At 35.4% G+C, this 16,957-nt stretch overlaps 1 pseudogene; it reads right to left on the reverse strand.

The window, feature by feature from the left end:
- Positions 1 to 100: 100 nt before the first annotated feature.
- On the reverse strand, positions 101 to 10,788 carry LOC114738510 (uncharacterized protein slr1919-like; annotated as a pseudogene).
- Between the last annotated feature and the right edge of the window lie 6,169 nt (positions 10,789 to 16,957).

The raw sequence follows: 16,957 nt of genomic DNA on the forward strand, positions 1-16,957 counted from the left end.
CCCTTAGACATTGACCAAGTAAATACAATTTTCAAAGAGGCTCTTCAAATAACAGTTCAAAAATTTACTCTCAAAAAATAAAATAAAAGAACAGCTCGAATTTTCCCATCAAAGGGACCGTATTAATTATCAGCGCCAAAATACAAATAGACAAATAGGAATTGGTCAGTTGGTAGTAACATGTAATTGAGTTATGGCCTATGAGAAACAATTGACAATTACTGTAGCCCACCACATACCATATTAATAGTCAAAAGGTGGAGTCTCCTTGCTATGAATTTACAAATTTACATGAAGCTGTACATAATTGTCGAGCAAGTAGCTCAGGACTGCAGCAAAATCAATCCGTATTGTGCAACACTTCTCCATATTAAACAGCAACAGTAACTAAGAAGAGTATTGTATTATCAAGACTTCCTCTCTTTTTTTTAAAAACTTTTTCCAAGTGTCAACTATATCATCCTATGTAACTATTTCACCTGCCTGACTTCAAAATGGCCCTACTGCATTACCAGCGAATTAGAAGCCTTCATATTTTATATCCATTGCACGATAATGAGTTCCTTCCATGGAGAAAACCAAGAAAATTTTGACAATATCATGCCCTCACTGCATATCTCTTTGGAGCATCAAATATTGACTGCAAATAAGCTTCAGCGAGACACACTATAACCCGATGGCAAGCCAAAGCAGAAGATGTAACAGTGACAATAGCGCAAGCCCAACAAAACCTCAGCATCAATATGGGATCTTTACTCGCAGATTTTAGTGCCTTGGAGAATATTACTTTAAGTCGCCGATCTTTAAAGATGGTAATATAATCGTATGCAGGCAAGGATGATCTACCAGGTAAACCTGATTCCATGTTACTAGGTCCATTCGCCAATATTGCCTGGTAATACCGAGACACTCTGATTCCCTGTCCGAAGTATTTAATTACTCTTTGGCACATTACATCAGCTATGATATCACGAAGGTGTTGGCGAAAAGGTTTTGCCTCCTTGGACAACATTGCTTTGATTAATGATGCTCCATCCTGTTCATTCAATGAAAAGTAAGTCTCTTACCCAGTGCAGATTGTTTGAACCATGTAAAGAACACCCATCACGCATAAGCACACTGCCTGCATACTCTGTTTGTATTTCCATTAAGAACTTACAAAATCACCCAAACTAATCATGCAAGATTTAGTACAACAAGTGGACTCATTAACAGCTGAATTTTTGTTCAATTTTATATTTGATGCTAGGTTTAATCCATTGAAAAACTCAGGCAAGAAAGGAACCAAAAGAAACAAACTCCCATCCTCTTCAAACTAGCATGCACTGTAATCAAACAAATGTAGCAAGTAAACATATGTACATTACTAATCTACGATAAAGCAGATTCCACATTGAAATATTAACAAACTAGAATACACGTCCCCAATAAGAATAGCGGCAAATATTTAAGCGTACGTGATAAACAGATCTTAGCAACTCACAGCAGTCATAAGAAGCCTTCTGAGCACAACACCATCTTTGGATGGTAAAAGCCTCATGACCAAGTTTGCAATATCAAATACTGGTACACCACCAGTCTTATTTGGTAACTGGTCAAGGGAAGTCTCATTTTTTGATCCCACTGATTGTAAGGCTTTCCTGGACAAAAAGAAAAGCATCAGAATGAAGAAAATGCTCTATCCATCAAATAATTGGAGCATTCTAAAACAGGCCGCCATGAGTCCATTAATTAGATGAGGAAGGCTGCACCTCCTTCTCTACTTTTTCTCTTTTTTTAAAGGTGAGAATGCTTCCTGGACACCTTGAGTATATGCCAAATTTAAAACACATTGCTACCATGTGCTGAGTTTTCAGATTAGACCAAGAGAGGAAGGAAGAGTATACTTTGAGTGTTTTTTTTTTTTTGGCCCCCTGGGGGGGGGGGGGTTGTTCTCCGCTAATAGCCCTCCTATAACTTATTCCACAACAGAAAATCTTAATTCTGAAAATATTTAATGGTACAAATTGAATCATGGTAGGAGTACTATGGCATGCATCGAAGAAGGTTTCTCCAATTTTGAGTTTTTATTGGAGATCCTGATGATAGCATACACCCAAGGTTTATTCCTTTGAAAGTCATGTCATATATGCCCAGATTTCATACCAACACTTACTTCCATCTATAGCAGTAACCCAAGATGCATGTTGTCAAACACCCCCCCCCCCCAAAAAAAGGATACACTAATACCAAAAACAAAAAATTTTAAAAGCACTAATTAGAAAATAACCCATCCCAACTTCAACCCATTTAATAATGCCTGATCAAGCCCTTCCTGTTTCATTTTTCTTACCCCCAGCCCATTACGCCAAATCAAGCACAATGAAAAGAAGCCAATAGTGAGTCATATCAACATGTGTATTCGTATTATTTATACAAGTTGTACTTGTCCTTTATTCTCAATCAATTAAGTCTGAAACAGAGGACTATGTCTTTTATTATATAATAATTTACACATTTAAAACCAAAACCGGAGGAAAAAGGATCATTATGTGGAAAATTGTTATAACATTGCAGAGTTAGCATCAAAATTGAAATATAAACGTTTGAGTAGTACAAATAAGGCCCAAAAAACTTCATAATGAACAATATCCATGACATAATGATTTCATTTAACTCCCAACATACCTGGTTGCACCTACCCTCAAGAAAGGGAAAGCCTTTGCCAGAGGAACTCTTTCTTTCTGTTTAGTAGCACCTAAACAGGAGATAAAGAAGTTGGGGGAAGAGAAATCAAATAGAAAATTTGAAAGTAAATACTAGGAGATCTTAACGTTGTAAGAAATATTAACCAAAAACAGCATTCAATACACACAACAGTAGACTACGATACATGAATCCATCAGGACCTTTGAAATACTGTTAAATAAAAATTTTAAATGAAGCACAGCCTGCAAACTCTTACGGTTAAGATTTTCAATTTCTAAGTCATTGAGATGGGAAAATTACCCTAATTCATACAAAGGTATGGTTAAACCAAGATTCATATATCAAAAGAAAAAATATAGAACTTTGAATTCTCAGCTTATTTATCAAAAACGCTCAGCCACAACGGAATGATAAAATGTTATGGTACAGCAGATTAATGAAACAGAACGCATGTTTATGAGACTTCTTATACCGAATGCAATATATTCCTTGATGCTACTGAGTTTTCTGTGAGAAGTTTTCGAACAACAAAAGGATATGCAGCTTCAAAGGTCTTAAAGTTTGGGTCTGCAGCTATAGCCAAACCTGAATGTTCAAAAGCAAAATTTAAGTTGACAAAAAGAAAATGAAACAAGAATATTGATAATTCAATAAAACACTATATATTACTAGATGTTTATACATGCATTACAAAGAACTACTCATAAGCATCAGTGTGATGACAGATGAGTGACCCATAGTCATGTATATAGGATCTTCACACTTTACCTTCGAATGAAGCGAGGGAGCGCAAGACAAGTGTATAGTATGGTGGCATACGGAAATGATACTTCAGTGCTACGGACCAGATCTTTCCTAAAACCTTCAGGAAAATTTACTGTGAGATATCAGTGACTGAAGAGAAGAAACCCTATTGAACACCTCAACAAAATGACTAAAGCTAATTTGCTCAAATATGAATTGTTAGACAAATATAGCTCATAAATATATATGCAGTAGGAAGCTCTAAAATTGGTTTTGTTATCATGAAACAATTTTCAGCGTCAATATTAACAATGGCATACGGCAAATGACAGATTTGATTTGTACAATTTCAACAAAAGTAGGAACTACAATGCTGACATCAATTACAAGCTTCCATTTAAAAATAAAATCATTCAATAAAAATAGTTTATGGATTTTATATTGATAAACACACGGCATCTTTCGGAACCTTGTTTCATTCAATTAGGTACTAACAAACAAAACTCAGAAGCTCATTTTTACATCAAATTCTTTTTCTCATTTTCTATCCTTAGTCCATATTTCCAATCCAACGTTCTACAAATTATGCAATGATATGTCAAAGAGCATCCAATCTATGGTTATTACAATTAATCAAACAAAACAAATTGAAGGGAAAAATCACAAACATCTTTCATCAGAAGAAGCATGACAGTTATTTATGTTTTTTGAAAAAGGTACTCAACAAAAAAGACAAAAAAAAAAAATCAGGAAATCAGATTATCTATCACAAAGTTAGTATTTAATTACTTTGAGACGGGATCAACAAATTCCAACATTTGCAAACATACAGAGTTGAATCCTCCTATTATTATTGCACATTCTTTTTCCTGTTGAGCCTAATAACAAACTCACTTCTACATAGTACATTCTTTTAACGGCAAGGTGAGAGCACTTCTTTCTATTAGAAGCTTTATGGAACACCGACTTTGCCTAGTTCATAAGTGCATTCACCATCTTTTCTGTTATAAATGAACTCACCCTGCTGAACTTCACATCTGGTATGCCGTCTCTGAACTCCACTTCTCCCAAGGCATGTTCCAATTCCTGCAATTTTGTAACAGATCTGAAAAGTTAGTTCTATGAAAATGAGTTTCAAAATTAAAAATATGCAATGGTATCATGACTAAATGCTGAGGCCTAAATATTATACCAAGGTTACAAGTCGGATATTTGTCCCAGGCCTCACAACATCCATATAAGTCAGAGCACGAACAAGGGATGCCCAGTCACCATTTACTATATGAACTATCGAAGCAAGCATAGCAAGCTGGTGCTTTTTTTCCATTTGACAAAGCAAACCAAAATCTAGAAACCTACCACAATAAATAGAAGAAAACAATAAGTAGTTAATCGTGAAGTAAAACCAGAATCTACTTTAACTGAGAAGGGAGCAGACAGTTACCCTATTTGTCCTGAGGAAGTGTAACGCAAGTTTCCAGGATGCGGATCAGCATGCAATAACCCAGTTTCAAGAAGTTGCACCAATGTTGCCTCAACACCTTTGTTGACCTGAATGAATTGGTGTGTAATATAAATCAATATCCCACAAAGAAAAATATGCTCGGTCATCATAATGAGGAAATAAGACACCAAGGCAGGACAATTTTTGGTATAATCAGTAATTTGCGGTTGACAAACAATTCAACTGAGTAATATGGGATTCAAGTAGTAATACAATCTTTTTACGGCAAAATAAAACTAATACAATCTTAGAGAATATTAAGCTTATCTTCATTATTTTAATTCAGAAGAACCCATCCGTGTTTCATTATGGACACTCTCTAGAATCACAATGCCAGAGGTTCCCTTAATACTCAAGGGACAAATTTATTGTGCCCCCCCTTTATCTATGCAATAGAAAATGACTTTGATGATGCAATTGAATCCAAGAAATAAGATAAGTCATAACTCAAACAATAAGATAAATAAGACGGGATTCCTAAATAATAAAACTTATTTTATAGACAACTCAATAATAAAGACCCCTAAAACATTTTGTGAATAAATTAGCGAGCTGATGTTCAGACCTTTTATAGATTGTCCTGATCAATTTGTACAAAAATTTCCCCCAACAAAGTGACAAATCAATCTCGATATACACTGTTGGTTCATAGAACACTAGATTTGAAATAGATAATCTCGTGCTGTATCATATTTATAATATGAGAAACACTATAACTCACATAAATAAGCATCAAGGAATAATGAATATACATCTTAGCTCACTATTTACACTTAAATAAAGGAAGGCACAAAGGTTGAAGACATGGAATTTCTCCCTTCAATCTCTTAGCTTTGCATCAGGAGTTGAACTCCTTTTTTGTTTTTTAGTTGCCTCTCTCTTATTTTTTTTTTATTGGCCAAAGTATACATTTAGTCCTCTAACTTTATAGAGTTTTGATTTGATCCTTTAACTATAAAAAGTATACTTGTAGTCTTTCAACCCTAAAATTGTTAACAAAAAATGATAATATTAAGATAATAAATGTTGATAAAACATTTAAGCTAAGATACTACCTCTGGTCCTAACTATAAAACCTTGTTTGTAGTCTACAACCAAAGTCTTATAATTAGGACTAGAGGTAATATGAAGTTTAATTTTCAAAATAGTCATGATTATTACAAGAAATCATCATTTAAACCTAATGATTTTAGGGTTAAAGGACTAAATGTATACTTTAGCTTTTTTTATTTTAACCGCACTAAGTCCTAGAAACTAGATAACTTGTAACTCAACAAAAATAATAAGATATATCAGAACTTCCAACCTAGCAATTACTCCCTTTAAGAAACATAAACTACTTATCAAAACATAATCAAGAATTCAATAACCATATGGGTTTTTGGTACAAAGGCCTGTAAATTGTACCATATTTCTTCCAAAAATCAATTCACATACTTGCATCCCACCCTAATACATTATATATAGCCCCTACTGCAACCCTTTAGAGTAACCAATTCTGTTCCCTTCCCAATACCTGCACGCTCATCCTCTCTCTTCCTCTTGTGTGATAATTTCTGTCACTGCTGACTCAGCCTACTACCACAACTAAACCTATTAAAATTGTAACAAAAACACCTAATAATAAATAAGACACATAATAACATATTATCATGCAACAGTTTTACACCCATGCAAAGACAGAAGTTGTAATTATTTCATTTGTGCTCGCATACCAGATCAAGAAGACGCCCCTTTGCCTCAACTTTCTGCCTTTCCAAATGTACAGAGTCATTTCCAGCAGAGTTTCCAGTTGATACGGAGAGCAAATCTGTTGGACTTTCACCAATCATCCACTCCATGGTGAGAACCCGTGTTCGACTTAGATGTTTAAACACTTTTGGCACGCTCATAAAAGCAAAGGGAGAGTGAACTTCCTGATTGTAGAAAAAACAAGTCAGTTGAGAGAAAAAGTTACTGTGAGGTTCATTAAAGCCAATTCTACCTTAAAGTTTTAACGGTTAAGTGTTGACCAGGAATTAATATTTTTAACAGGTCGTAAGACAATAATGTTCAAATTATTATGCGGCAAAAAGAAATATAATGTTATCCAGAAGCTACTGTTGACCAAATTTCAGTTTACAATTCTACTTTGGTCAATAGTATACAAATCATTTCAAATTTCCATTGCAAAATATCTTAGTAGGATCTACATTGACTTTCACAGCTTCATCCTAGATTCATGTTAAGTTCTGAAACCATATTTCAAATTCAATAGCCCACATACAATATTAATTACCTGAAACTTTGAAGCATTTGCAGCCTCTAAAGTGTAATCTAATTCGCCAACAAAACCTTTCCCCAGCTCATCAGCATATAAGCGAGGATCACTCTTTCTCTTGGCAAACTTTTGCACTAGACCTAGCTGAAATAGTTACACCCATTCACTTAAGAAATTTAATCCTGGACAAAATAATACAGATATCAAGGCAATAGAGATCAATACAAACCCCAAGGCGAAGGATGAAGATATCCCGCACCACCACATGATGCAAATTTGGACGCTGAACTTTTACGGCAACATTGGTTCCATCAGTAGTACGGGCAAAGTAAACCTAGGAAATGTAAAGGTAGTTAAATTAAAAATGTAAACACAACACCACTTATATTTAATCAAGCAAGGCACTCCTATGACAAAGCAAGGAATTACCTGACCAAATGAGGCAGCAGCTACAGGTTCCTCAGAAATGTAGCTGAAGAATGACTCCACGGGAGAACCTAATTCTTCCTCAATAATCCTCATCGCATCGGCCTTGGAAAAGGGGGGGATTTGTTCATGCAGCCCAGATAACGCCTGCAAGATGAACTCAATTGGAATATGGAAAGAAAAGGCCAATGCATGTAAAAGATATAATAATCTATTCTAGAAACTGTGGTCCATGAAATTTTGTAGTTCAGAAGCTGTTCAATAACTTGAGATAAAATTTGAACCCTCCAAATTAAATTTCAAGAATCCATATTCAAGTTTGTTATTTTTTTTTATTTTTATTTTTTTTAAGTTAAGAATTCATTTTTAAAAAAATTGACAATTAGAAGGTTATATTTATTTCATCCTATGCATCTGTAAAAATAAAAGATATCAGAATATTAATAATAAATAACAAAAAACTGCCTGTGCAATTTTAATCTAGATGCTCCGCATTAAAGGATGAGCATGAAATCCAAATCAGAGAAACTACAAAACGCCTTGCCAGGCGCATTAGTATGTTGCTACAAAAGCATAGCTGCATAGGTCTAAAACACGCCACATACGCCAAAAGGTATGGTATATAACAGTAAATTATTATCATCTAATATACAGTACCACTACCTATACCAAATTTCAAGGGGAAAACAGAAGTCCTTAAACTTAAATACTTAATGTACATTTTAATCAAATTATAACAAGTGGATTTTAAAATTTTAAAAAGTTCAAAATGTTGATAACAAGAGTTAGCAACGAAACAAGTTAGGAATGAGAAAATACACGTCTCAATTCGATGGGGGTAAAACTACCTTAATTATATAAGCTTAAGTACCTAGGCTTTTTCCAATTGTTAATCCTAAATTAGCATGTTAATTGCAAGAGGAAAACAGCCAAAAATGAAGGACCAGTGCGGACATGCTATTCAATCTAACCTTGGACATCTCAGCACCAATGATATCTGGCCTTGTGGAAAGGGACTGACCAACTGCACCAACAAGCAAATTACTTCCACAATGATATTGGTGATCTTAAAAGTTAAAACTACAGAAGAAATAAAAAGGCCTGACAGTTATAGGCAATGCAAAAACTTAAGGAGCCATAACAATGATAGATAAATAAAAGATCATTTAAAATTTACAATCAGTTTTCAAAGATTAGATTTATTACCTTTAATAAAGGTGGGGCCAAGGCTAAGCATTGTTTCTTTTAACACTATCCCAAAATTATATTGAGATGTTGTCACATCAACATCCTCTTCCGGATCTGGTTTTATAAACTTTGTGACTCTTGAAGTTCGAATTCTAATCACAGCAGAGGCAAAGGCGGAAAATATCTTCCAAGACAAAAATATTGAAAAATTAAAAGTGTACTTCATTAACAAGTCAAGCAAGCATCTTGATACAAATTCTAAACCTAACAAATGAAATATTGGTTTCAATAAAAGAAAATAAAGAACAGAATATTGAATCACAAGCTATTTTCAGCAATCATCTAAAGTACATTAGGACAATTCCTGTGACCTGTAGTACAAAATCATCATATAAGGTTACATCTTTAGCTTGTCTCTCTGACCAACATATAATGACAATCTCGTAAGATAAAATACAGAAACCCCCATCAGTGAAAGAGAACCCTTGAGTAAATGAGCAACCACTTTCAAGTTTTACATGAATTCAGATAATACGTAAATGATAAGTCATACAGCAGCCATTCAGTATTGAAAAAAGAAGAAGGAGAAGAAGTGACAGCTTTTTGCATCAGAGATGTACGTTAATCCTACAATCTAGAGCCATAAACCCCGGCAAGTACATACATAACGTGCAATTTATCCTCCTCCAAATAAGTAAAATCAATTATATGCACAATTTTATCCCTTGTCTCGATACGAGTGCATTGCATTTGTCTTTAAATAAGCAGGGTGAACAGGCCCTAACTATCAATCACAGGAAAAGTAGATTCTAGAGCCATAAACCCCGGCAAGTACATATATGGCAAGCACATACATAACGTGCAATTTATCCTCCTCCAAATAAGTAAAATCAATTATATGCACAATTTTATCCCTTGTCTCGATACGAGTGCATTGCATTTGTCTTTAAATAAGCAGGGTGAACAGGCCCTAACTATCAATCATAGGAAAAGTAGATTCAAAAAATTCATCATGGGTTTTCATAAAATTTGTTCAATTAACTACCTCAAGAAGACGAAGGGCCACCACATGTGGCCTACAGCTAAAATAGGTAGCAACATCCTGTGGATCATAGACTTCAGGAAGTGGTTTAGACCAAATCTTGGATAATTGATAGAAGTAACTCGCATAAACTTCCAATGCTTTGAGATCAGCCATGAGCAAATCCACTCCAGACAGTTCTGAACGGCAATGAAAGGACAAATCAATACGTGGAAGAATCAACATGGGTTAATGCCATCATGGAACATCCGCTCCATAACCCAAATTTTCAACTTCAACGTAAGAGAGACACATTACCATTCATTTGCATGTAAAAAGAAGCATTCAATAATGCCCAGTTCACGAAACCGAGTGAAATTTCAAATTAAGCGTATATGACTAAAACTACATGCCGAGGAAGCTTTGACGTCTACCTGGGTACCAATGCTGAGGCCAAGAAGGCGGGGAATATTCGGGAGCCTTAGGGTCCTCGAGATTGCGAAGCCATATAAGGTCATCGATTTTCTTCGTAACCTTCGGAATACGGAAAGCCTCGTTCGCCCATTCAACACCTTTACCAATTCCCTTCTTGATGAACTCCGCGTCCTTGCGAAGCACCTGAGTGAAGTGGCTGAAATTCCCCGCATCCCGCTTCTTGTTCTGCTGGCCCCTCGACGACGCCGTTCCGGTGGCCCGCACCGAGCGCAGCGCGGAGATGGGACCCGACCACGGTGTTGCTACCGCCGTGGCCATTGGCCAAGGAGACAGAAACAGAACTGTGTATACAAACCGGTAAGATACTGACAGTTTGAGAGTGAAGAAAAGATTAAATTAAGAAAAATTGATTGCAAAGGTTAAAAAACTAACGTTTGATGGAGTTCAAAGGAATGCACAAAAGAAATTCATGAGAAGATAATTTATGTGAATGGTATTGTAAGAATGTTGAAGATGACGAAAAAGAAAATAGAGGCAGTGGCAGTGGTAGCGGCCATGGCAGTGAAAAAATATTAAAATAGTACAGTTTTTCTGTGTGGATGTAGCGCAACGCGTGTGCCAGTGGAACGCCGACTTTTTGGATTTTTTTTTTTTTCAATTTCTTTGTTCTTTTGGCTCCTGGAGGCCGTTATTTATTTCGCTGAGGCTCTGAAAATCAGCCGTTGGTAAGTTTTTTTATTTCAAGATGAGCTGCTGATTTTAATGACCCCTTAAAAAAAAGGAAAGTGCCTAATTTTTTTTTAAAAAAATGCAATTTTATCCTTTGCTATTATTATTTAATTTAATGAAATTAACCGTTGGTAAGATATTTTTTTCAATGCCGTTGGCAAGATAAGCTGTGTGATTTTTGGCAAAAACAGTAAGCTGTTGTTTTAATGAAACCCAAAAAAAAAGTAAAGTGAGTAACTTTGGGAAAAAAAACACAATTTTATTCTTTTTTATTATTATTTACTGAAATTAGCCGTTGGTAAGAACTGTTTTTTTTCAATGCCGTTGACAAGATGAGCTGTGTGATTTTAATGACCCCAAATACAAAGGGAAAGTGCGTAAGGTTTTTTTTTTTTAAATACAATTTTATTTTTATTATTATTTACTAAAATTAACTGTTTGTAAGATGAGCTGTGTCATAGGATTTCGGTTTAGTTTATTATTTTTAAAAAGTATATTTTTAGTCTTAATGATTTTAGAATTAATAGGCTAAAAATATATTTTTGAAACTCAAGAAATTAAATTAAAATCTTATATAAAATTAAAAAAACTAAATATATACTGTTTATTTATAAATAAATTTAAAATAATATATAATTGATTTATAGTTGAGAGTTATTCACATAGAGTTGAAAGTTCACGGGGATTTATTATCAAGTTTTAAATATTAAAAAAAATTGTCATAATTCAAAATTTAAAAGATTTTGGTGTAATTTAGCCACAGATAGTTAGTCGTAATAAAGTACTCAAACTCACTCATAAATATCAGAAGAATTAAGACTCGTAAATCACGACGGGGAAGAAAAATTCACGAGTCCTTCTGATGACCAGGGAAAGCTTAACAGGTTGGGTCCTTTTAATAAGATCGTCTAGATGACTTGTTATTTCAAACGTAGGTTCGTGTGTCCACGGGGACGTGCTTAGTATAAAGAAAGTTGGGATAGCAAGGGCAACATGTTTAGGTGCATGTTTGGTTGGGCTTTTTAAAAGTGAAAAGCAGTTTATTTTGAGTAGAAGCCAATTGAAAATTTTATCTTGTTTGGAAGGGTTTAAACCCTATATAGTGCCTGTTTGGATTCACTTAAATTGAGCTTAAAGTCAGCTTAAATTTTAAAATAAGCTGCGTTGCAACAAGGACCTGTTTGGATTCACTTTTTTTCAATTGGGCTTATGTGCCAAAAGCCTGATTCTACGCCCAATTGCCATAAGCTAGAGGAAGGAGCTTATGCTTAACCCAGAAGAGCTTTTGGCGGAAAAAAAAACGAGAGAAGCTGTTTGCCCGTTCCTACACGTCAGAACTCAGGTCCTTTTTCCTCTCCCATTTCCTTTTCCTCTCACAACTCGTTCCTTTCTCACCGAGGAGTCGCACGCCATCTCCGTAGCTGGTCGCCCCGCTGAAGGTCCCTCTCTGGTCGCCGTGAGCTGTGGATTGTCATCGTCGTGCGCTTCGAGTCGTGGGTGTGAGGTGTCCGTGGTCGGCTGGAGGTGCTTCTTCCTTGCAAGTCCGAGCTGGTCCCGCCGTCTGCAACCGAGGTCGCCGCCGTCTGCCTGTGGTTTCGAGCTGTGCGTGGATCTTGTCTTGCGAGTCTGATACACGGTGGGATCTATCTCTAGCTGCCTTCGATTCAGTTGATCTGTTACAGGTTGGTGAGTAAAATTTTTTCTTTCTTTTCTTGTTTGATTCTTGCTTGGATTTGCTGTCGCCGGTGGAAGTCAAGAGTTCTCCGTTGCTGATGTTCGGTTTATTATTTTTTCGGTCTGGTTTGTTGCGGTGCTCTGTTTCTGGCCGGTAGTTGTTTTTATTTTCATGGTATTTTCATGGTCGCTAGCCTCTGTTCGCCGGTGGTTCTTATGGTCCTCTGTTCCTACTGGCTGGTGGATAATTTTATTGTTTGCCTTCTGGTTTTCCGACGGCTTGCTGGTGGTTTTAGGTGAATTAACGGGGAGCAAAACGTAGAGCTTGTATACGTGATGAATCATTCTTTTTTTTTTGGTGGTGAAAACGTGATGATCATTCTGGATATTGTATAAGTGCGTATGAGCTTGTGTATATGTGTATATCAGAGTGTTACACTGATCATTCAGTTGCAATGGTCCTGGAATTTTGAAAGAAAAATGTACAAAAAAAACAATTTTTTATGTGAAATAGATTGAAGTGTATATCAGAGTGTTACACTGATCATTCAGTGGTTTTATGTGAAATAGACTGAAGAAAGTAATTTGATAACAATTTTTTAGTCCTTATAATGCTGGTTTTTAATAATGTAATTAACTACTGAATTGTCTTCCTAATTAAATTTCTATTAAATAAGTCATTATTAATTAAGTTTCTGTTAAAATATGGCAGTTCTAATTGAAAGATGAACAATTTTTTTCAAACAATAAGAAAAACAATTGATTAATTGAGTTTTTGAATAAGAAAGCAAAACAGTTTTTGCAATTATAATGTGTTAATTAATATTTGACGACTTCATAATAATAATTGGAGTTTTGATAACAAATGCATTTACAATAATATTAAGAAAATAGTATATATGTTTGTTTGGTGATTACATAATGTGGCTTTCATTATTATATATTTAGGGTTTTAGTTGATTCAGTTAGTTTTGTTTCCATCAAAAGGATAAAGAAATGGACAATGATAAGGGAAAAGCGACATGGGATCCTTACACGACAAAGATTCTAATCGATGTTTGTACCGAGCAAATAGTGCACAAGGAACGATAAGGAACATCATTTACAAGGCCTGGTTGGGGAAAAATTGAAAAGAACTTTCAAGAAAGGAGCAGGAGAATGTATGACAGAAGGCAATTGAAGAATAGATTTGATATATTGCGAAAAGATTGGAAATTGTGGGGATAAACTGGTGTCTGGAGAGACTGGGATTGGTTATGATGTAGCCACAAATAGGATTTTGGCCTCCGATGAGTGGTGGCAACGAAAATTACTGGTAATTATTTCCGTTGGTTGAGTTTTAATTTTGAATATCCGTTACGACTTTGTTTGATTTTGCCTAATTATGTTAATGTAATGTAGGTTGACCCTAATTTCAAGAAATTTAGATATCAGGGGTTGATGTTTGCATCAGAGCTGCAGAAAATATTCAAAGATGTTGTGGCTTCGGGAGAGTATATGTATGCACCATCAGCCTCACAGCCCCAGTCGACACCTGTGACACAGGCTGGTACAGAAGAGGAGGAGGATGTTTATAGAGTTGGCCTGGACCAACAGGAAGGGTCAGGGGACAGTAAAGATGAAAATTTTGGAGTTGACCCAACAGCCAGTGCAGGATTCACCGATGACTTTGCCGGTTGCAACTTAAACACCCCTGCGAGTACTGGACCAAGTGGCTCAGGAAGCTATGGAAAGAGGAAGAGGGGTGAGACGTCTGATGTAAAGAAGAAGAAAAAAGTTGCCGCGTCTACGAAAATTTCTGATAGTCTTAGTGTTATAGCAGCTGCTTCTGACAAGCGAGCAGCAGCACTGGTTGAAGATCCCCAAGTAGTTGACAAGGTTTTAGCACACCTGACTACCGTTGAGGAGCTTAATGATGACAATCAACTATATTATGCATGTGCCAAGATGCTTATGCGGTTGAGGTGGGCTAGGCGAGCCTATTTGGGGTTTATGCATGATAGAAGGAAGTTGTTGGCGTGGTTAATACCGGCAGCACAAGATCCAGACACATGGAAGTAGGCACCTCTAGAATAGGATTTAGTTTAGGATTTAGTTGTTGCACTTGTTAACTTGAAATGTTTGCTGTTTGAACTGAACTGATGTGACTTGTTGTAGGAACTTTAGTAATGACTATGTAATATATTTATGCTAATTTCTAATTGTCATCTATGTGTTTGGTTTTTCTGTTTGCAGTGTGAAAATTATTTACATGAGGTTTAGTGTAGTCCTTATAATGCTTACACTTTGTTGTTATTATAGTTACAGGGTTAACTCCAGAAATGGCTAATTGGAATGATGATTCACAGTGGAATGAAGATACTTGAGGGATTGGAATGATGATTCACCGTGGAATGAAGATACTTTGAGGGATTGGAAGATTCACAATGGAATGAAGATGACCATTCAAGACGGTTATCCATGATTAATGAGGAATTAACACAATATGAAGCAGTAGGTGCATTGGTTGGTCATTACTGAAATGTATATGTTTAAACAACCCTGTAGAACTAGTAGTGAGCAAACAGGAAATTTATGGGTACAAGACATTATGAATGGGCATGATGATCGATGTCCTGAAATGTTTAGAGTGGATAAACATGTTTTCCACCTCTTATGTACTAAATTGGAGGAACATGGTTTGCGAAAGTCTAGGTACATAGGAATTGAAGAAGTGGTCGCGATGTTTTTAAATACGATTGCACATGGACAATGTAATAAGATGATCCAGGAACGATTTCAATGTTCAGGGGAAACTGTAAGTAGGCACTTTCACAATGTACTATAAGCTTGCCTTAGCCTATCAAGTGAACTTATTCGACCTGTAGATCCTACATTTCGTGGAACTCATAGAAAAATTGAGAATGATCCACGTTATTATCCATTTTTTAAGGACGCAATCGAAGCAATTGATGGTACTCACATACCGTGTGTTGTCCCCGCTACAAAACGAGATAGATTTATTGGCAGAAAGGAAAATCCATCACAAAATGTCATGGCTGTATGTGATTGGGATATGTGTTTCACTTTTGTCTTGGCAGGATGGGAGGGATCTGCACATGATGCTCGTATATTTGACAGCGTTTTTACAAATTCATCTCTAAATTTCCCTCATCCACCTCCAGGTATATGTTTATATGTTCCAATCATGCACGTTTTTAATTATTTTATATTTTCATTCATTTCATAACGTCTGAAATTGTTTCATGAATCTTTAGGAAATATTACTTGGTTGATGCGGGATATCCAACACCAAATGGATATCTAGGTCCATACAGATCTGAGCGCTACCACCTTCCGGACTTCCGACGACAAGTAGGATTCCAAAATAGTAACGAAGCCTTCAATTATTATCATTCCAGTTTAAGGTGCACAATAGAAAGAACATTCGGTGTCTGGAAGAATAGATTTCAAATCCTACGAAATATGCGCAGTTACGACTTCCAAACACAAGTGTACTTGGTTTGTGCAACAATGGTCATTCATAACCTTATAAGGAGACATTCAAGCTCTGACTTCTATTTTCAACAAGCTGAAGATGGTAATGTAATTGGCGAACATGATCAGACTGAAGCTAGTCAACCATCACCTTCAAATGTCAATTCACAGTCTTCATCTCATATGAATCGCGTCCGTGATGCAATCAGAGACCAAATTATCCATAGCTTATCAATTAATTAATTATGTAATATTATTATTTCATTTCACTGTCGCAATAATACTAATTGGAGTTCAAAACAGTTTTATCCGTTCAAATTATGTTTTGCTTTTATTTGCCTAATATTTTTTATGATTTCTCTAAATTTTTCAATTTAATTCACTCTAAATTTCACCTCTTCATTATATTATCTCAATTCTTTTTTTTCATGTTTCACTTTATATTTCAAATATTTTTTGATTTTTTAAAATTTTATAATTTAATCCACTCATAAATTTTATTTCTTCATATTATTTTATTTTAATTTTATTGTATTGTCTTAAATCAATTTTTCATCATGTTTCATTATTTATTAAAACTCATGCCCATTTTGGTAATTTTTCAGTCAAAATTACTTTTACTCAACTATAATCCAAACAAGCTTTTTCCAATCTCATTTTTGTAAATTAGCTTGTCTGAACTCAATCCAAACACAATTCAGCTATCCAATTTAACTTTTACCAACTTCACTTTTCTATAAGCTACTTTTTCTATAAGCTGTTTTTCTAATCGCTGATCCAAACGGACCCATAGCTTATCTGCAGTAAGCTC

This window comes from Neltuma alba, unplaced genomic scaffold (genome assembly GCF_004799145.2).
Source record: "Neltuma alba isolate B1F8T4 unplaced genomic scaffold, ASM479914v2 tig00013600_pilon, whole genome shotgun sequence".
NCBI lineage: Eukaryota > Viridiplantae > Streptophyta > Magnoliopsida > Fabales > Fabaceae > Neltuma > Neltuma alba.